Below are 18,079 nucleotides of genomic sequence, written 5' to 3'. Positions count from 1 at the left end.
TACACGTACCCCCGATGAAGACTCTGTTATTTGTCTGAATTTGCTATCCCAGCCCAGCCATATTAGGCAGATTCGAGAGGTGAGTTTTTTACCCTCCGTCACCCTGCCTGGAGTTTTGGAAGGCTGCATTTTCCCCCATCTTCCCCTTTCACAAGAGATGTCTGGGAAGCTGGAGGAACTATTATATGGCTAAGCTAAGCCTCTTTTCCCAAAGTACCAATGATGGGGCAGAAGACGGTTTATTTTATTTTTTTATTATTTTTAAAAACTTTTATTGGATTATAGTTGATTTACAATGTTGGGTTAGTTTCAGGTGTACAGCAAAGTGAATCAGTTAGCACCTGGACTGGGCCCTAAATATCACTGTAATGCAGGAGCATTGTCCTTCCCTTGTCCTGACTCCTTCAGTCCTGACTGGCATAAAGGAGAAAGTCTCAGCTTGTTGCTGATCATGAACAGTTCTCCAGCATTTGTAAAATTTCAGCCCCAAATTCAAAGCCATAGGTGGGCCACTGTTACAGGTTGAACTATGCCCCCCCAACCCCTTCCCACAAAAGAGCTACTGAAATCCTAATTCCTCATATATGTGAATGTGACCTTATTTGGAAATAGTCTTGCAGATGTAATTAAGATGAAGTCATTAGGGTGGGCCCTAATCCAACATGACTGCTGTCCTTACAAGAAGAGGAGAAGAGACACAGAGGTAGACACACAGAGGGAAGACAGCCATGTGAAGATGGAGGCAGAGATTGGGGTGATGCTGCCACAAACCAAGGAATGCCGGGGCTACCTGAAGCTGCAAGAGGCAAGGGAAGATCCTCTCCTAGAGGTTTTGGAGGGAGCACTACCCTGCCAGCATCTTGACTTTGGACTTCTGGCCTACAGAACTGTGAGAGAATAAGTTTCTGTTGTTTTAAGCCACCCAGTTTGTGGTACTTTGTTACCACAGCAGTCCTAGGAAACTAATTCACCAACCATCTACCATGGGAATAGAATACTTGTTAACATGGCAGCACAGAGCAATGCTGAGGAGCTTGGGGTCTGAAGCTGGACTGCCTCCTTCATTTACTAATTGTGTAACTACAGGAAAATTTGCTAATCTGTTAGTACCTTAGTTTCCTCCTCTGTAAAATGACAGTACTGTCCTCATAGGGTTGTGAGTATTTTAACAAGTCAAGACACTTAGCACAATGACTGGGAAGGAGCAAGGACTTGGTAAATATCAGCTATTATTACTATTTACTGTTACCTTATATTTGCTGCAAATGATATAATTTTCCATTTACAGTTGGGATATAAAGTTTTCTATCAAGTTTTAGGTTAAAATTGAGTTAATTAAAAGAAGAACATTAGGTAAATAATAATATAATTGGTTGGTGGATAGAGCAAACATTATGAAGGCGGTAAAACATGAATTGTATTGAGTGCTTGTATTGCCAGGCACTGTTCAAAGCACTCTACTTGTTTTAAGACATTTCATCCTTAACATCCCTCAGGAAGGAGGTATTACAGCTCCATTTTCCAGACAAGAACCTGAGTCACAGAGAGGTTAAGTAACTTGCCCAAGGCCACACAGCTGGTAAGTGACAGGCAGTCAGGCTATTGAGGCTGTGCTACTAACTCCTGCACTAAGTAAGCAGAGAAAGTTTCTGGCTAAGAGGCCTTCTTGGGCCCTCGTGGTTGCACAAACCGGAGTTTGCTCTAGGGAGGCGAACTCAGCCTGGTGAGTGTTGAGGGGAAGTGTCACTCACCCCTGCGCTCAGCCATCCTCACTGAAACTAAGCAATTCCTGTCTGACGAAGGACTCCTCTCAGCCCTCCTTTTGGATGTCCAGGGCAGCTGCCAGGGGCCAAAGCTCTTTGGGAACAATAAAATGCGCAATGTTGGCGTTTAATACATGATAAAGTACTCCCTGCTCCAAGCCAGCTACTGAAAACACCAGGCCTGAGGGACGGGTCTATTAAGTGAAAATAAACCTCTTTTATTGTTTCATGCAAAAACACATATTGTGCTTCACAAGCTTACAGCTGGGAACAATATGCATTTTTGGCAAAAGAGACTTGGGTGACCTCTCCACTGTCACACGATGACCCCTCACTGTGTGAAGAGTAGATGGCATTTCACACACCGGCTACTAGCCCAGTGCTTCTCTTGGCTGTGGTCAGAGGTGGTCAGAGGTGCAAGCGAACCTCTCCAGCAAGGGAGCTCCCTTTTCCCCTTTGCTTCTTCTGATCAGTCTCGGTGGTAGAGCAAACTTAACACTTCTTTAGAGCCACAAATCCAAACAAATAAAACTCTGGGCTCTGAAAGCATTGAGTCTGCCAATGAATCATGGAACATCAGAGAATTAATATGTGGATGGTTCTTTGAAAACGGATGGTGGAGAGTAGTCCTGAAGAAAGGTGGCTCAGGGCCATGACTTCTAGTTTCCCCTAGAACATGTCAAGTCCATGAAGAAAGAACTTAACAAAAATATGTACTTGCTTCCCAGCAGAAAAGTTATCCAACGCCCAGTGCTTAAGTGAGAGACAACAAATTTGATCTTAAACTTCCCATTTCCTCAGACTTACAAGAAGCTGTTAGAGGTACAAATTTGAGTTACCCAACAGTGGAGGCTTCTCTGTGTTTTTCTTCGCACTAGAAAGTTCCTTTTGATTTTCCAGGATGCAAAATGTGGGACGGATCTCTGATGACTCCGTGTGGGCAAACAATACCAACACATATGCAACAGACATTTCAGAGTAATCCATTCAGATTATTATAAATTACAAAACCAGAAAGCGAACAAATGAAACCCCACCAAACCTTTTGGCTTTACAGTGCAATATACTAATGAAGAATAAGATGCCAGCCCTGGAACTCTCTATTTTTTGGAACGAAGATATGAAAAGTGTCCACTGCCCTATAAAATAATTTTTATATGTTTATATATTTTACATATCTAAGGTTTATTTGTACAGTAGTTGATAATGACTAACATGTTATATATACCCTTTTTATAAACATTATTCACATACCTATTACATCATAAAGATTGTCTTTTGGTCTATTAAAAATATTGTACTGAAAAAAGAAACAGAGACACAAGAGTCTATAGATTTTCTGCTGATATTCCCATGGAGGAGTGAAGTTTTCTCCTCTTTCATTTTCTCTTTCCTCCTTTTTCCCCCTAAACAACACCCTCTCCCCCTGACCCAGCATGCAGTAATAAGAAGCAACAATTCCAGAAGATGAAACTCAGACTTCATGGTTAGCAGACTATTCTCTGGTGCATTTCTGGGCTGACCTCATTCTAATCATTCTACTTCGTCCTTGGCTGCATTCCCACCACCTCCAGCACTTTTTGACCCACGACAATTTGGAATATATGTGCTGGAGCTCACAGTCTGGAGATGAAAACTTTAGCAAATGGGGGAGCTTTTCTTATGCCTCTGAGTTTGGGTGGGAACAAATCATAGTCTTCATTTTGTGCTTTAGAAAAAAAATATTTTGTTTATTTGGCTAAGCAGTTTCAAAGGAAATTGAAATCTTCATAAAACCCTCCATGATACTATAAGACATGGAAAGTTCCCAGAGAAGAAAAAACAGCAAGTGTAAAAATTAGGAGTGGTGGTTTCCTGTTATTCTAAATGTGAGAGGGGGAAGCCAGTCTAAGAAGAAGAAAGTCTGAGCGAGAGGGCCTTGGGGACAAAGCTATAATTAGCCAATGTGGTCTAATGGTTTCTGGGCGTTAAAAGTTGTATTGTTCCCCCATCCCCACCCAGCTTATACAACTTGCTTTTGTGGGGACAGTTTGCCTATACTTAACCTTTCTGTATATCACCTATAAAACTAAAATTCCTTCCAACTCTGACACTCTATGACTTTGCCCTGGCAAGTGAAGTCTTTGAAACCTACCTATAGGTGGGTTGTAAGGCCTCATGATTGTAACAAGAATCTGAAGGCAGCATCTCTCTATTCATTGCTTCTGAGGAGCCAGCCAAACCCGAATTCATTCCAGAGGAAATGGAACCAACATTTAGTCACAGTAGTTCAGAGAAAAGAGATGACCGACAATTGGCAGTACCATCATGGACCACATGTAAGAAGGAGACGTTGTCACTGCATTGGCCTTTCTGTGGTCTCATCATACCTCTTGCTTCTCACCGACCTCTTGGCAGATAAAGCCAATGCTGTGGGGCTTCTTGTTGCCTATTATCACCTTCCCCTGGGGTTAACCAAGAGAAGGCTATGATTAAGAAGTCCATTAAGTTAGTCATCCCATTAAGACACAGGTGCCAGTTTGAGCCCTGCAAGTGACAGCTTCACACAGAGGAAAACATTTCTGTAACCACAAAATACAGTCCTTACTCAGCTCATGGTTTGGCTTGGCTCCTTACCAGCAGGACTGGATGAAAGACGGGGGATGCTTCAGTGCAAAATTATGATACTGAACTTCAAAACCATCTATCAATACACATCCAAATCATGCTGCGTTCCTGTCATCGTCTTTGGTAATCAAGGTGGCATGTGCTTTTAGAAATGAAACTCTTACTGATGTCTTAAGACGGGGGAGAAGATGAAAACACGTGGCTCAAAGAGTCTGGGGGTATTTGTGCGTTTCATTTATCTGTACAATCTCTCTCTCAGGTTAGCACAGATAATTTAAAATTTATATTTTAAATTATAGTTTTTTGAAAAAATAGGGGTAGAATATCTTCTTTTGACTTCTTTAAGATGACTTATTTCTGAACAAAAAAGCCTGCATGGTTATAACTGATTTTTATATCTTTAGACTTGAAATAGCACTGCAGTCTGTGGCATCTCCCTTATAACATCATGCACGTTTCTTGTCTGAGATTATTTATGTACTAAGTCCTTATTTCCTTGATTGGTATATTCTAACAAGAACCCTCTGGATCAGAAAGTATCAGGGTGGAAAGACAGAACGGAATTGGAATGGAAAAGAATGTGGATGTGGTGGCGTGATGCAGGAGGCACAGTCAGGGGAGGGAGTGAAGGCTGGGGACATTGTGAAGAAGCACTAGCCTCTCTGGCTTGAACATCTGAGAGGAGAATATCATGCCATCCCCTGTACTGCTCTAAATCTGAGCTGGAGCAATAGGCCAGACACAGTGTCGGGAGGCATTTGATGTTCGGTCTTTTCATTTGTCAGTTAGGTGCCAAGGTGTGAGAAATTGGCAAGACAAAGTTTGGCTTTGACAGCAGAACAGAATAACAGGAGGGCCAGGAGTCTGGTGTAACGTGTAGCGGCACATGACTCACGTGCTTTTCTCCAACCTGGCCCGTGACCCATTGATACTGTGGGAAGACACATTTGCTTTTTCTCCTATTACCCTGCTGTCTTGGAGGCCAGCCTACTGGTATTCCTGTACCATCCCTGATGTCCAAGGAGTATCACATGGTCCACAGCTCTGTACCGAGCGGTTTCCATTCAAGCAGACGATTTGCTCTCTTCAGTAACCGGTTATTGCTAGCTCCTCCTGGGAAGATCTCCAAGGCGGGGTCTGTGAAGGTGAAAAGGATTTTAGAATCTATTGTGTGTGAATGCAGCCTGGTTAGAACTGTAGTTCTTTAAAATTCTTAAGTCTTTTGGGCAGGAATTTGTCTTTCCGTTTCACAAAAGAGATGTCGTGTCCTCCGTTCGTCATATCGGGAGGTACACACTATCTACTTCCCCATTACTGGAGATGCTAACTTTGATCTTTTGGTTAAGGTGGTTGTCTACCAGCTTTCTTCACTATAAAATTGTTATTTTCCCATTTGTGATTAATAAGTATCTTTTGAGGAGATACTCTGATACACTAGTTTTAATCCATAGATGACTTTTGCTCGAACCAGTTGTTACTGCAGTGGTTGTCAAACTGGGATTTTAAAAAATTCCATCATTCCTTCTACAATTTTTAGTTGGCCCTGTACTGTAAGGAAGAGCTTTTCCTTCTCCCTCATTTCTTTATATAGTATGGACTCAGGGATTCCTATTTGATTATTTGTAAGGATTATCATCCATTACTGCCCAAAATGAATAATCTGAATCTATTGATTAAGAAATGTCAGACAAAGCCTAATTGAGAGACATTCTATAAAATAAATGGCCTATATTCTTTGAAATGTCAGGATCACGGAAGACAATGAATCTTGAGGAACTGTTCCAGATTAAAAGAAACTAAAGAGATATGACAAATGCAATATGTGGTCCTAGATGGGATCTTAGACAAGACATCAAAATCTGTTTTCTCCGTAAAGGAAAAGAATGGGACAATTGGACAAGATCTGTAGTTAATAGTGCTATATCAGTGTTAATTTCCTGATTTTGGTAATTGCATTGTGATTATGTAACACCCTTGTTTTTAGGAAATACACACTGAAATGTTTAGGGGAAAACAGGCACTTGATTTTTAGCTTACTTCCAAACGGTTCAGAAAAATTATATATATAATTTATATTAAATTTTAATTTAATAATTAATTAATATATATGTACCTACATATATAAAAGAGAGGATCAAAACAAACATAGTAAAATGTTAATATCTAGGGAACCTAGTCCTGAAGGGTATACAGGAATTCCTTGTACTATTTTAGCAACATTTCCAGAAGTCTGAAATTATTTAAAAAATAAAGTTAAAATTCACGAGCCCCCAGAATTTCTCCAAAGCCTCAAATATTTTATTTTTGATTTCCAAACCCAACCTGCATTCCTGTCATCCCCACACATGTAGCCAATGTCCTCCCCTTCCTGCCTAGCCCCTGGTGCCTCTTCTCTTCCCGAGGCTGAGGATGCTCGGAAGGAAGTGCAGCCAACACTTCCAGCTGCCCCTTGTCCAGGTGAGGGCAGGCGGTTTGGATGGGCATCACAGGAGCCGGCTGCTCTCTGTGACTTTGCTGCCAGTGCTTGGCTCTTGGCCCTTCTGAGTGCAAATGAAGTCCCAACTGACCATGCTGAAGGGGGACAGGAGAAAGCTAAAAGGATGATGGGAAATTGGTCCAATAACATTTAAAAAGATTTGCTTTCTAAAAGACCCAGGCTCGGAGTTTGTCCACAAGTGAATTCCCATGAAAACCCAGTAAAACAGGAAATAAGTAGGAGAGGGAGTTTTCTATCTCCTGCCCAATGTCTTTCATTTGGAGCCTGAGTCCTTCTCTATCCAACGACTCCTGCTGATTTAACAGGCCAGTTTTGTCTTTGGGGAAATTTTAGTGATGATCACAGACAGGTTCATTCTTTGCGGGGTGGCACAGGACAGCTGGATCTTGCAAGCAAAGTTTATGGGAAGTATCGGTTTTGGGAGTCTGATCAAAACCCACTCTCCAAAGGCAGAAGCATGAATTGTGGCTACAGAGGCTAAGTATACAGAAGGAGCCTGAGCTTTCAAGCAGGCAGCCACATCTGGGCTAACAACTGAGCTTCTCTGCGCTCTCAGGGCCTGCCCATGCAAGACAGGACTTACGTGCTCCACTCAGAATAACAGCAAGTAAGAGCCATTGGAGGCTCCAGGTGGCTGCTTCCTATTCAACGCGAGAAGCAGGAATGAATAGAAAGCCTGTGATTATGAGGACGCATTCTGCGTCCCATCATGACAATAAGTTATGCAGGATTTGGAGTTATGCTGTCTCCATCGTACACCCCCAAACATGGGCCGGAGTTTCAGCCTGCTATTCACAACTTTTATCCCTAAAAAGGGAAGACACCTGTGTTAGACATAGTCTGCTTCTCCTCCCTGTGCCTAAGTGGGTACCGGCACTGATGCTGGGCACCTGCCTCTGGAGATGGGTCAACCCGTTGCTACCACAGGGGGCCTGGAAATGGCTGCTTTGATCTGCACATCAGGCCTGGCATCAGCAGCTGGGGGCATATCCCTCCGAGACTGGAGGCAAGGTGATTTGAGACAACTGCTTCTGGATCTCAAGGGAGTAGTGGTGGTTTGTTAGCTCTTTAACTACCTTTGTTGTGATGTAGCATTTCTGAGGGTGAGTGCAGGGACAGGGAAGTAATAAGGAAGTAACTGCCAAGGGAAGGCCAGCTGCCACATGAATCTGATCTTCCAGGTTGTGCTAAATGATGTAGAAAAAACTTCAACTCTAAGATCCACTGACATTTTAATGGACACTCAAAAATCCCATCAGTGGCAGGAGGGGTGAATTTACCTATGGCTGGCGTTGTACAGTACTGGGTAGCAGCTCTTATCAGTCCTGTGTCTACAGGCCAGGGGTTTTAGGATTAGGCAGGTAATAATGATTTGCTTATTGAGCACTCAGGGGACAGGTCTGCTTGAAGTAGAAAACCCTGATGTCTGCAGGAAAGCTTTTGTGTCTCATCTTAAATGAGGTGGCAAGCAGCTAGCAGCATCCACTGGGGTCCGATTGCCTGGGTTTATTCCCAAACTCCGCCAAGTCCCAACTGTATGACCCCATGGAAACTATTTAATCTCTCTAGGTCTTAGTTTCTTTACCTGTAAAATGGGCATAGTAATAGTATTTACTTTGTATGGTTGTAGTGAGATTTTAAAATCAGTCAATATAAGTAAAGCACATAAAAGTGTCTGGCACAAGGCAGGGGGTCTGTCTATCATTGTTGGCTCAAAAGTATTACTATAAATTAGGAGACCTCTTCAAGGCTATTTATTATGTCCCTGGTTCTTGATTATCTCAAAGAATGGAAAACCCTACAGGTGGTGGATACAGATCATTAAACCGGCTCGTGGTCACACTCATTACTGGAGTCTCTTTTGCCTTAAAAACCTGAATAGAGTTCTTAAAATTTTACATCCTAATCCACAAAATGAGGATAACAATAGCTCAGTATTTACTTTATATGATTGTCATGAGAGGGCCTCTATTATTCTTCCTATTATACAGATGAGAAAATTGAGACTCAGAGAGGTGAAGTGACTTGCTCAAAGTCACACAGTGAGTCACACTTGAGATACAATGGGTGTTCTGATTCTATAGCCTGGGCTTTCCACTGCTAGGCCAGAGAAAGGTGAGCGGAAGAGAGTGAAGGAGATGGGGGGTGGGGAGGAAGAGGGAGGGAGGGAGGGAAGGGGAGAGGGAGACTCGCAACTAATAATAATATTCTTGGAATGAGTAAGTGGGCGTGGGAATTCAATACATATATCCTAATGATAACAAAGCAGATGACGTTTTATGCCTTGTCTACATAATTCGAAACAACCATTTTGACTGCTTAGAAAAATGACATTGCTTTTTGCTTGCTGCAGAATCATGGCTTTAAAGAGCTGTGAGGGCCAGTCCCTTTGGAAGGTGAGTACTTAAGATCCTGCAGTCTTGGAATGCTAGTGCCTGAGCCAAGCCCCTTGTTTGAGAGGTGAAACAGGGCTGGAGAAAATGGAAGTAACTTGCCTCTAAGCTTGTGGCATCGCCCATAAGTTCATCTTTCCTGTGAAGGTCCTTCTTGTCAGGAAAAAGAGGATTCATTTATTCTCCAATTGTTCATTCAACACATATTGAATGTATGATCAAAAATGTTTGATGAATGAATTTCCTTGACACTTTGAGCTTGTTCCTCTTTATCTCACTATGCTGCATGTCCGATTCCTTCTCAGTCTTCAAATCTCAGTTGAAATCTCACCTCCTTGGAGAATCCTTTCCTGGCCACCCTACCCAATGTAGTGCATACCCCCCCAGCCATTCTCCGTCCCCCCTCTTTGTTTCCTTCATAACATCTGTCATATAGAAACAATCCTGTGTGTTTAATGGTTTACCATTTACTCCCGTTCATGAAGGCAGGAACATTACTTGCTTTGTTCACTGCTGTATCCCAACTGTATGGGGCAAAACCTCACACACATAGATGCTCAATCAGTATTTGTTGAATGAAAATGAATGAATAAATGAATGAGGTGACACTGATTTCTACCCAGGAAGAAAACATTCTGTGACTTTAAATGGAGATGGAGTGAGAGCTAGGACTTTGGCCTGGAGCCCCTTGGTCATAATGGCGTGTCCAGCTGGGGATTAACTAATCAGCACATGCATTTTCTGAATTACAAAGTGTGCCAGGGACATTTAATTTCTGTTAATTAGCACCGAGGAGGAGGGGTTGTTATCGAAATCACCAGCCAGCTGGAAGCATGTCCATGTCAGACCTATTTGCAAATCAGAATGGACATTTCATAAACCTTGTCAACCTTGTGAAGCTGCAAGTGAGTGCCCAGAGGGGCAGCACCAAGGTGCCCACCGGCTGCATTCGGGGTCACAGATGACCTTAAACCTCAAACCTTCAACAGATGAGGAGGTGAGGTGATAGGGACAACCAGAAGACAAAAGACTGATGAGGGTTATGGCATGAGATACATTTAAAAATAACTGTCATATTTCCTCAACCCTGGTGCCACTGACCAGCTGATCTGAAAAGTGAAGAGAACAAAGAAGCTGAGATTTCTAGTCTTACAGAGCCAGCCCCACTGCTTCCTTTCTGTGACCTTAGACAAGTGATTTATCCTCAGAGCCTCAGCTCTGTTTGATCCATAAATAGGGGACAATAACACCCAACTCATGGGATTGTTGTGAATGTTAAATGAGAAAAGGCATGTAAACAGTCAAGATAGCTAACGTCACAGAGCATTTTCTAAGAGCTGGGCACTGTGCTAATGACCTCATGCCCATTATCTCTTTTAATCCCCACCAAACCACTCAAGGAAAGCACAGTTAGAACCTGCATTTTACAAGCAAGGGGACTAAAGTTTGGGAAGATTAAATGACTTCCCCGTGATCACACAGGGAGGAAACGCAGAGCCTGGATTTGAATCCCGGTCACCTGACTCAATGTGCTTTTAACCACCCTGTAAATGACCCTCTAAGGGGTTAGCTCAGTCCCTGGCATTTAGCAGACGTGTAATGAATGGTAGTAAGAAGATTCTGTTCTTATTTTAGCATTTCTCCTGATCACCTGCCTTTGTCATGACTGCAGAATTCACTGCTAGGGTCCCTTCTGCACGCCAGCATCTGGCCTATCTGTCTTACTTAATCTTCCCAATGACTCTGTGAAGTGTTGATTATTGTTTTCACTCCTCAGATGAGTAAAGAAAGTCTCAGAGAGGTTAGTTAACTTGGTCCAAGGTCAGACAGCCAAGAAGTGGTGGGGCCAGGATTTGAGCCCAGGGATATGTGATTCCAGAGCCCAGGTGGTTTCCTCTTCATTTCTCCATGCTGCCATCTTTCAGAATCTGTTTTGCCTCAGTGGAGCTCTCCTGACAGCTGAAACACTCCTTCATTACTCCCTGCTCTTGCTTCTGAGCCTAGCTCTTTCTTGTACTCTGTTTTTGAATTGTGCCTCCATTCCCACTTATGGGTAATAGCTACCATTTATTGAACACTTTGATGTACCCCGTATCACCATCAGAGCTGTACAAGCATGATCTCATTTAATCCTGCTAAGAACCCTATGAGGTGGAGGTTCTGATTCCCATTTTACAGATGAGAAAGCAGGTTTAGGGAGGTGGTGTAACTTTCTCACGTTGCTTCAGTCATTTGCCAAAGGAAACCTAACTAGTAAGTGACAAGCTGGGACCAAACCCCAGATGATTTGGTTCCAAAACCCGTCACCCTAGCTATTATATTGTTTCTCCATATCTTGTAAAGTTCTAGTGGATTGGGAATACAGCTAGAATAGCTACCCCCAAATCCTTGTTGACTGATGTGTTAAAATTTAGTCCTTTACTGGAGGTCTCCATGAAGAAGGTCCAAGCTATCAAATTTGCCAAATCTAAAAAGACTGTAAGCTTAAAAAAGAATTCAGTTTATCAATAGAATGTGCAGGATGGAATATTTGGAAATGTGGTTCTGATATCTAAAATTAGCCTTCCATTCCAAACAGTATGGCGCCTTCCGGCTGTCTGACTGCTCTGTCCTTTGTCATGGAAGCTGATGCCATCTCTCTCGAGCTGTGACTGACATGTTCTCCTCAGGCAGACCTCAGGCAGTGCGGTCCTCCAGCTCTCTCCTAGACAGAGATGGAAAGCATCTCCCAAGGAACTGGGTGGGGAAGGCGTAGGGATCCAGGTACAACCCTTTGAAGGTGATATTTGTTTGAATTCCTCTATGGTCCCCCAGGCGTTTTTGCTGTCTCCTTATGTTTTGATTCACACTTGCTTTTGCTTATTTGTGAGAGTCTCCTGACTGCAAATAGTTCTCACAATCCTTTCAGATGGTCCAGGGAGTTGTTTTCATGGGAAGGACATTAGGATGGCTCTGGCCTCTAGGACACGTGCGACTGACAGCCGTCAAACTCTGACACTGCAAGTGGCCTTCATCAAGTCGGTCGGTCACGCTAGCATTGATTCTAACAGCGTTCACCAGGGATACACAAAATAGCCTTTGCGAATGCATTTTGCCTTTCTCCCTGGGTCTTGGCTGGCATCCTTTTAGTCCTTACCAGGCTGCAGCTCTTGTCCATCCAGCAGTGACCCTATCTGCATAATTAGCTTGCATCTGTGGGTGTGTATTTACCGCCCCCCCCCCCCCCCGAAAAGCAATTGCCTTTGAACTTCGGAAAAATACCAGCATGGAACACTGGAAGGTGTCAGCTCTCTGAGTCCTCTTGTTCCCACAGAGAAGATGAAAGTGGGGGTCATTTTGGAAATCATGTTCCCCTTCTTCTGGACTCTGTATCCTTTAGAGTGAGGGCAGGCAAAACTGGAAGTAAACTCAAGAAGAGGGAGAGATCTAGGGAATGCAAAATAATCATTGTGTTTTGATGTCAATGATCCAGAACCACATTGCAAGCTTTGGTTCTTTTACAAGTTGCTGGGCTGTGTCTGGCCGCCCTTGCAGCAGGCATAGATTTGCTTTTTGGATTTCTCTGTACAGAACACTCTCAGTCACCTTCTTTCCCATCCCTACTTCTTGGATGATAAGACCCTTGTATGGGTTGGCTAAAGAGTTCGTTTGGGTTTTTCTGTTAAGATGTTATGGAAGAACCTGAACGAATTTTTTGGCCAACCCAACACTTATTCTCTGGGAGGGCTTGACCGCCTGAGTTAAACCATTTCCCCACCCCCGTCTCCATCCTCACCCCTGTGGTCTCAGCAGCACACACACATTTGTGCAACCTCTCCAACCTCAACCATGTTATGTGCTTACAGTTGCTATTGAAGAAGAGGGATGTGGTGATTTAAGATTAAGGTTTGGATTTAGAGTCCTGGGTTCTAGTTCTTGTTGCCTTGGACAGGTCATTTGACCTGTGAGTCATAATTCTAATCCCTAAAATGGAATAATAGCAGTACCTGCATTCATAGGGTTGGGTAGGATTGGATGGCATAATGCATGTACAGTGCTTGGTACACAGTAGGTGCTCAGTAAATGGTGACAGTTATTGCTGGATGAAGAATCAGTAGTCTCCCTTCCATCTCAAACTAATTATGTGACCTTAATCAAGGCATTGAAATATCCGGAGTCTCGGTTTTTTGATCTGTAGTCTGGGGACAAAAATAACTTTTCTCTGCACTCTTCACGAGGTTCTTATAAGAATTTGGTGGCAGCAGCAGCAAGATCTGTTTTAGTTTCAGAAGTTGAGGAGCTACTCTGGTTTTTGCAGTTGGCTACCCAGAGGCTCCAGACAACACCCAGAGGAGAGCTAGGTAGAAAACCCTGTATTCAAACAATGCAGGCACAGCCACAACCTATATTTTCTCTACTCAGGAGCAACAAGTTCTCCTAAAACAGCTGTACTTGGAAGAACTCTTGTAAAAACCCCTTTAAACTCAAACTTCTCAAAACCAGACGTGCTGGTGCATCAAAATCTCAATTCCCAGCAATGAATCAAAGCTTTAGAGTCCCAGTGACAGAAGCCAGATGGGAGTCCAAATATTCAGGCAGGGTATCTATGGCCCCAGGTTGCAATATTTGCTTTGACTAGTGCTTACTGAGTGCCTCTATGAGCTGCACTCAGAGTTCCATATGGTACATGATTGGGAAATTTACAGGGAGTGATATGCATGGAATTCAGGACAGTGGTTGTGAAGGAAGTGGGGAGGTGGGGAAGGAAGGAATGGGACTGGGAGAAGCACACAGCAGGTTTCAATTATTTTTTAAAAAGCTAGGTGGTGGGTATATGGTTATTGGTTTTATTATCCTATATATTTCTATAGAACATTTAATTATAAAAGGGGAGAAAAGCAGAAAGGAGCCCAAAATCCAGAAAAAAGTAATAAGAAACAACATTCTGTGAGGGCCATATGTATTTTTATCTATCCTGGTAACTACTTTATTTCTGTTGCCTCTCATAGAGCCTGGTCCAGAGTACGTGATGAATGAACTGTTGTTGAATGAATGGATGGAGGGATGGATGGATGGTTGGATGGGTGAATCTAATGCTCCTCCATCCCGTCATCTTTGATCCCACCTCTGCTGCATTCCATTTGTCAAAGTATAGGTCAATGGGCAGAAGGGCTTCCTGGGAACATTTTGTTTCTGCTCTGGTCTAGGGCACAATACTATGGCCTGGCCAACAGCAGGTGGCTTTGATCATCATTTAACATTGCTCTATTTCAAGAAAAACGTCCTTGTGAGATTTATCCTCAGGGACACCAACCTGCTGCAGGGCTCTCTGGAGTTAATTCCTCTGGCTTAGTCTTGCCTGCCAAACACATTCCCCTAGGTGACTGCCTTTCAGGCTCACCTAAGAGGTTTCTGTAAGTGCTAACACTCCTTTCACTTAGCCCAAGGGGGAACTGGAGTCTTTACTCTCAAGACTAAGTAAGAGAAGCATCAGTGACAGCAGCTGCTGCCCCAGGAGAGCCCAGCTTGTTAAGTACTTGCTCCCAGCTGCAGAGGCTTGAGAGGCCCTCGTTATTCTACCTGCTTCAGCTTCTCACTTCCTGGGAAGGGAGTCAGAGGCTGTGGGGCTGCCCGTGTGAATAAGGGCTGGGGAGAGGATCAACATGGAGGCCTGCTCATCTTATTGAAGCAAATTATGTGCTTCCATACCTGCCAACGTGATGCCAGAGGAGCTGGGAAGCTGAAGTGCATTACTTATGCCTATGAAACTCTTAGCTGAAAAAGGTAGGTGAATAGGCATGGAAATGCTTATCCTCCAAGTCAGCTCCTTTCCTAAGCTAGGGGCCTGATGAAGGTGCTTGTCCAGGGATGAACAGTGGCCAGGATGGGGGTTGGGAAGAGTGTCAGGTTTGACAGCAGTGCTCTCAACCTCTGGGCCTTATTCTCTATAATAGGGTAACAGTCAAGATATTTAGTAATCAGTATGGCATAGGCACTAGCCAATCAGCATGAAGAAGGGCTTTATTGCTGGAGGTCTCAGCTGCAGCTGGCCTTAGCTTTTTAGCTGTTGGTTGGGAGAGCGATGGGGAGGATGACGTGGAGAAAGGGCCAGGGTGTGGGAGGGGGGAGAGGTCTTGGGGAGCTCAGAGCATCTACTATTCTCCTATCAGTACAGGACGATTTCAATATATTAACCACCAGTGAGGTCATACTCCTGCTGAATGTCAGATCCAAATGTCAGCTCTGCTATACCACATGAGAAAGGTGAATTTGATTCTCATACTTCATGTGCCTCAGAATCACTTGGGGAGCTTGTTGAAAGCACAGAGGCTTAGTCCCCACCTCAAAACTACTGAACGACACCCTGTAGGGCCCTGGCTTGGCCTGCTATGCTCCTGAGACCTGTGTGCCTGGATCAGTGGATGTCTGGGGATCCAGCTGTAACTTTCAAGGGGTTTATGATGCCTCTGGGAGATGAAGTCAAGCACGCAATCTCTAGGGGAACGCGCCCAGTTCAGGTGCAGGTCGTGTGAGTGAGTGAAGCAGGCTACTGGGGCTGCGTGGCAAATTGAAAAGCGCATGTCCATTTCACGGCAATTGCAGCCCCATCAGATGGCTGCCAGTCGGGAGCGCAGGCCTGGCGTGGACGGACATTCTGAATTGTCAAGGGAAGTTGGAAGTCAGTGAGTCAGCTCTGCATCTCACCAAGTCACAGGTAGGGCATCGCTTTAAACTCTTCCTGCTACAAAAGCTCTGTCTGTGGGAGGGGGAAGGGTGGAGGAGGTGCAGCTGGTCCCGCGCGATAAGGGAAGGAGACAAGTTTTAAGTGAGGCCCTTGATGCTGCTCAAGTCAAGTGTGACTCCACCATTTCCTTAGGTGTGGCCCTCAGAGTCTGTCCTCAGCTGGTTGCGCCCCTCCTTCACCTCTCAGATGCCCCCCCTGCTCTCTGCCCCCGCCCCCAGGCAGAGCCTGCCCTCCACAGCTTTCCTAGCACTGAGGTGTCAGGTCTGATCACGGGGTGAATGGGCACCTCTTCTAGGGACTCTGAGTCTTAGCTGAGGGGATGGAGCTCTCACAGGATGGAATATCTGGCTTCAGACGTGAGGTGCTAGGGATCCCACTGGGATCCCGGGAATGTTCCACAAAGGAGTAGATTCCTCGGTACTTAGGTGCAAGAGAACTTGGCTTGATTGCTACGTTTAAACCCATTGCCAAATGCTGCTTTCCCTGCTTGGGCACCCACCCCTTTGTCTGCCTGACTCTTCTTGTCCTTCAGGACTCAGACTGTGTTGTGACCTCCATGACTAGGCTACTTGGTCTCCTTTTAGCACCACATCCCCGGACAGGCCCTTGTTTTCGGCTTTTTCACCTGGAATTTCGATGGTCTGCTTCCTTGAAAACATTCAAGGCTAACATTTATCAGGTGTTCACTATGTGCCAGCATGGTTCCAGTCACTTTATCATCTCAGTTAACCCTCACAATAGCCCAGTGAGGTTGGCACTATTATCGTTCCTATTTAAGAAGACAAGGCTCAGACAGGCTAAGTAACTTGCCCAGCATCACATAGCTAGCACGTGGTAAATGAAGATTTGGACCCAGTCTTTGTGCAGCAGAGCCTGCAATTGTAACCACTGCATTATGCCACCTCCTTGCAGTTTGAAGTCAGTGGCCTAACATCAAGGATGGTCTCTTGGTTCATGTAGCGTAGTCCCAAGTTAGGCTCTGAAGTTAGATAGGGTGAGGGCAGCTATCAAACTCGCTCTGTCACTGTCTGTGGTTACCCTTCAAGCCTCAGTTTCCTTGGCTCTATAATGGGGACAATTGTACTTGCCTTATAAGGTTATGGTGGACGTTATAGGAGAGGATGTCTCTCTTGTTCTCATTGCAGTACCCAGCTCATAGGAATATCTGAAACATGGTGGTAGAATAAACGATGGGCAGTGCCCAGCGAGTTCAACTCGTACTGCCCCTTTCAAATCCTCATATGACTCCGCAGAGATGGGATTTGGTTTGGGAGGGAGTGAGTCTGATGCAGGGCATGGGGGAAGAAGGCTGGATGGAATGGGGATGGCCAGCCTCTGGTGTTGTTTACATTTCTCAGAGAGGTTACTCTATAGAGATCGTGGACAATGGGAAGAATATTCTGTTTCATTTGGAGGGTATGGATTGTATCTTCACTACGCCCAAACAGCCTGCTTTTCAGCCACAACAGTTAAACGTTAACTGGCTCCATTGCCACTGAGGCACAGACTAAATGTCTGGCTGGCTGGGCATGCCGTGTGTCTGCCACTCTGGGTGTAGACTGCTAAACTCATTAACTCACCGAGAGTGCTTTTCGGGGTAAATACGAGGTGTAAGTACTCATATTTTGACAAATCATACAATGCCTGCCTGTCTTTATGACTTTTCCCCATTTCTCCATCTGGATTACTATATTCAGCTCATTGAGTCATGCAGTTGGGCCTGACAATTTTTGTGGAATAGACATGGGTCCCTATCACACAGAAACACCAGAGCATGTGACCACATTGGCTCTACCAACCCCAAAGGTCTGACACAGGTGCAGTATTCCTTGGCAGGATTATGGTTTGTTTTTTGTTTTATTAAGGCCTGGAAAAGTCTTGACAATTTAGTTTGCCAAGTGTGTGGTTGGTACATAAAATATGGATGTTTTTAATCCCAGGATCTTCAAGAACTGTCCAGGGAGAAGGTCTAATTAGACCTGCCTTTTTTTTTTTTTTTTTGCGGTACGCGGGCCTCTCACTGCTGTGGCCTCTCCCACTGTGGAGCACAGGCTCCGGACGCGCAGGCTCAGCGGCCATGGCTCGCGGGCCCAGC

At 44.4% G+C, this 18,079-nt stretch overlaps 1 protein-coding gene across 1 annotated transcript in view; it reads right to left on the bottom strand.

The window, feature by feature from the left end:
- Positions 1-997: 997 nt before the first annotated feature.
- Positions 998-18,079, bottom strand: part of SH3RF2 (SH3 domain containing ring finger 2) — a 143,275-nt gene continuing 126,193 nt past the window's right edge. Inside the window, exon 11 of the mRNA XM_067732143.1 lies at positions 998-5,507. The gene's annotated coding sequence lies outside the window, so the exon portion shown is untranslated. The remainder of the gene's footprint in view (positions 5,508-18,079) is intronic.

This window comes from Pseudorca crassidens, chromosome 3 (genome assembly GCF_039906515.1).
Source record: "Pseudorca crassidens isolate mPseCra1 chromosome 3, mPseCra1.hap1, whole genome shotgun sequence".
Taxonomy (NCBI): Eukaryota; Metazoa; Chordata; class Mammalia; order Artiodactyla; family Delphinidae; genus Pseudorca; species Pseudorca crassidens.
This window is presented reverse-complemented; position numbering and strand designations above follow the sequence as displayed.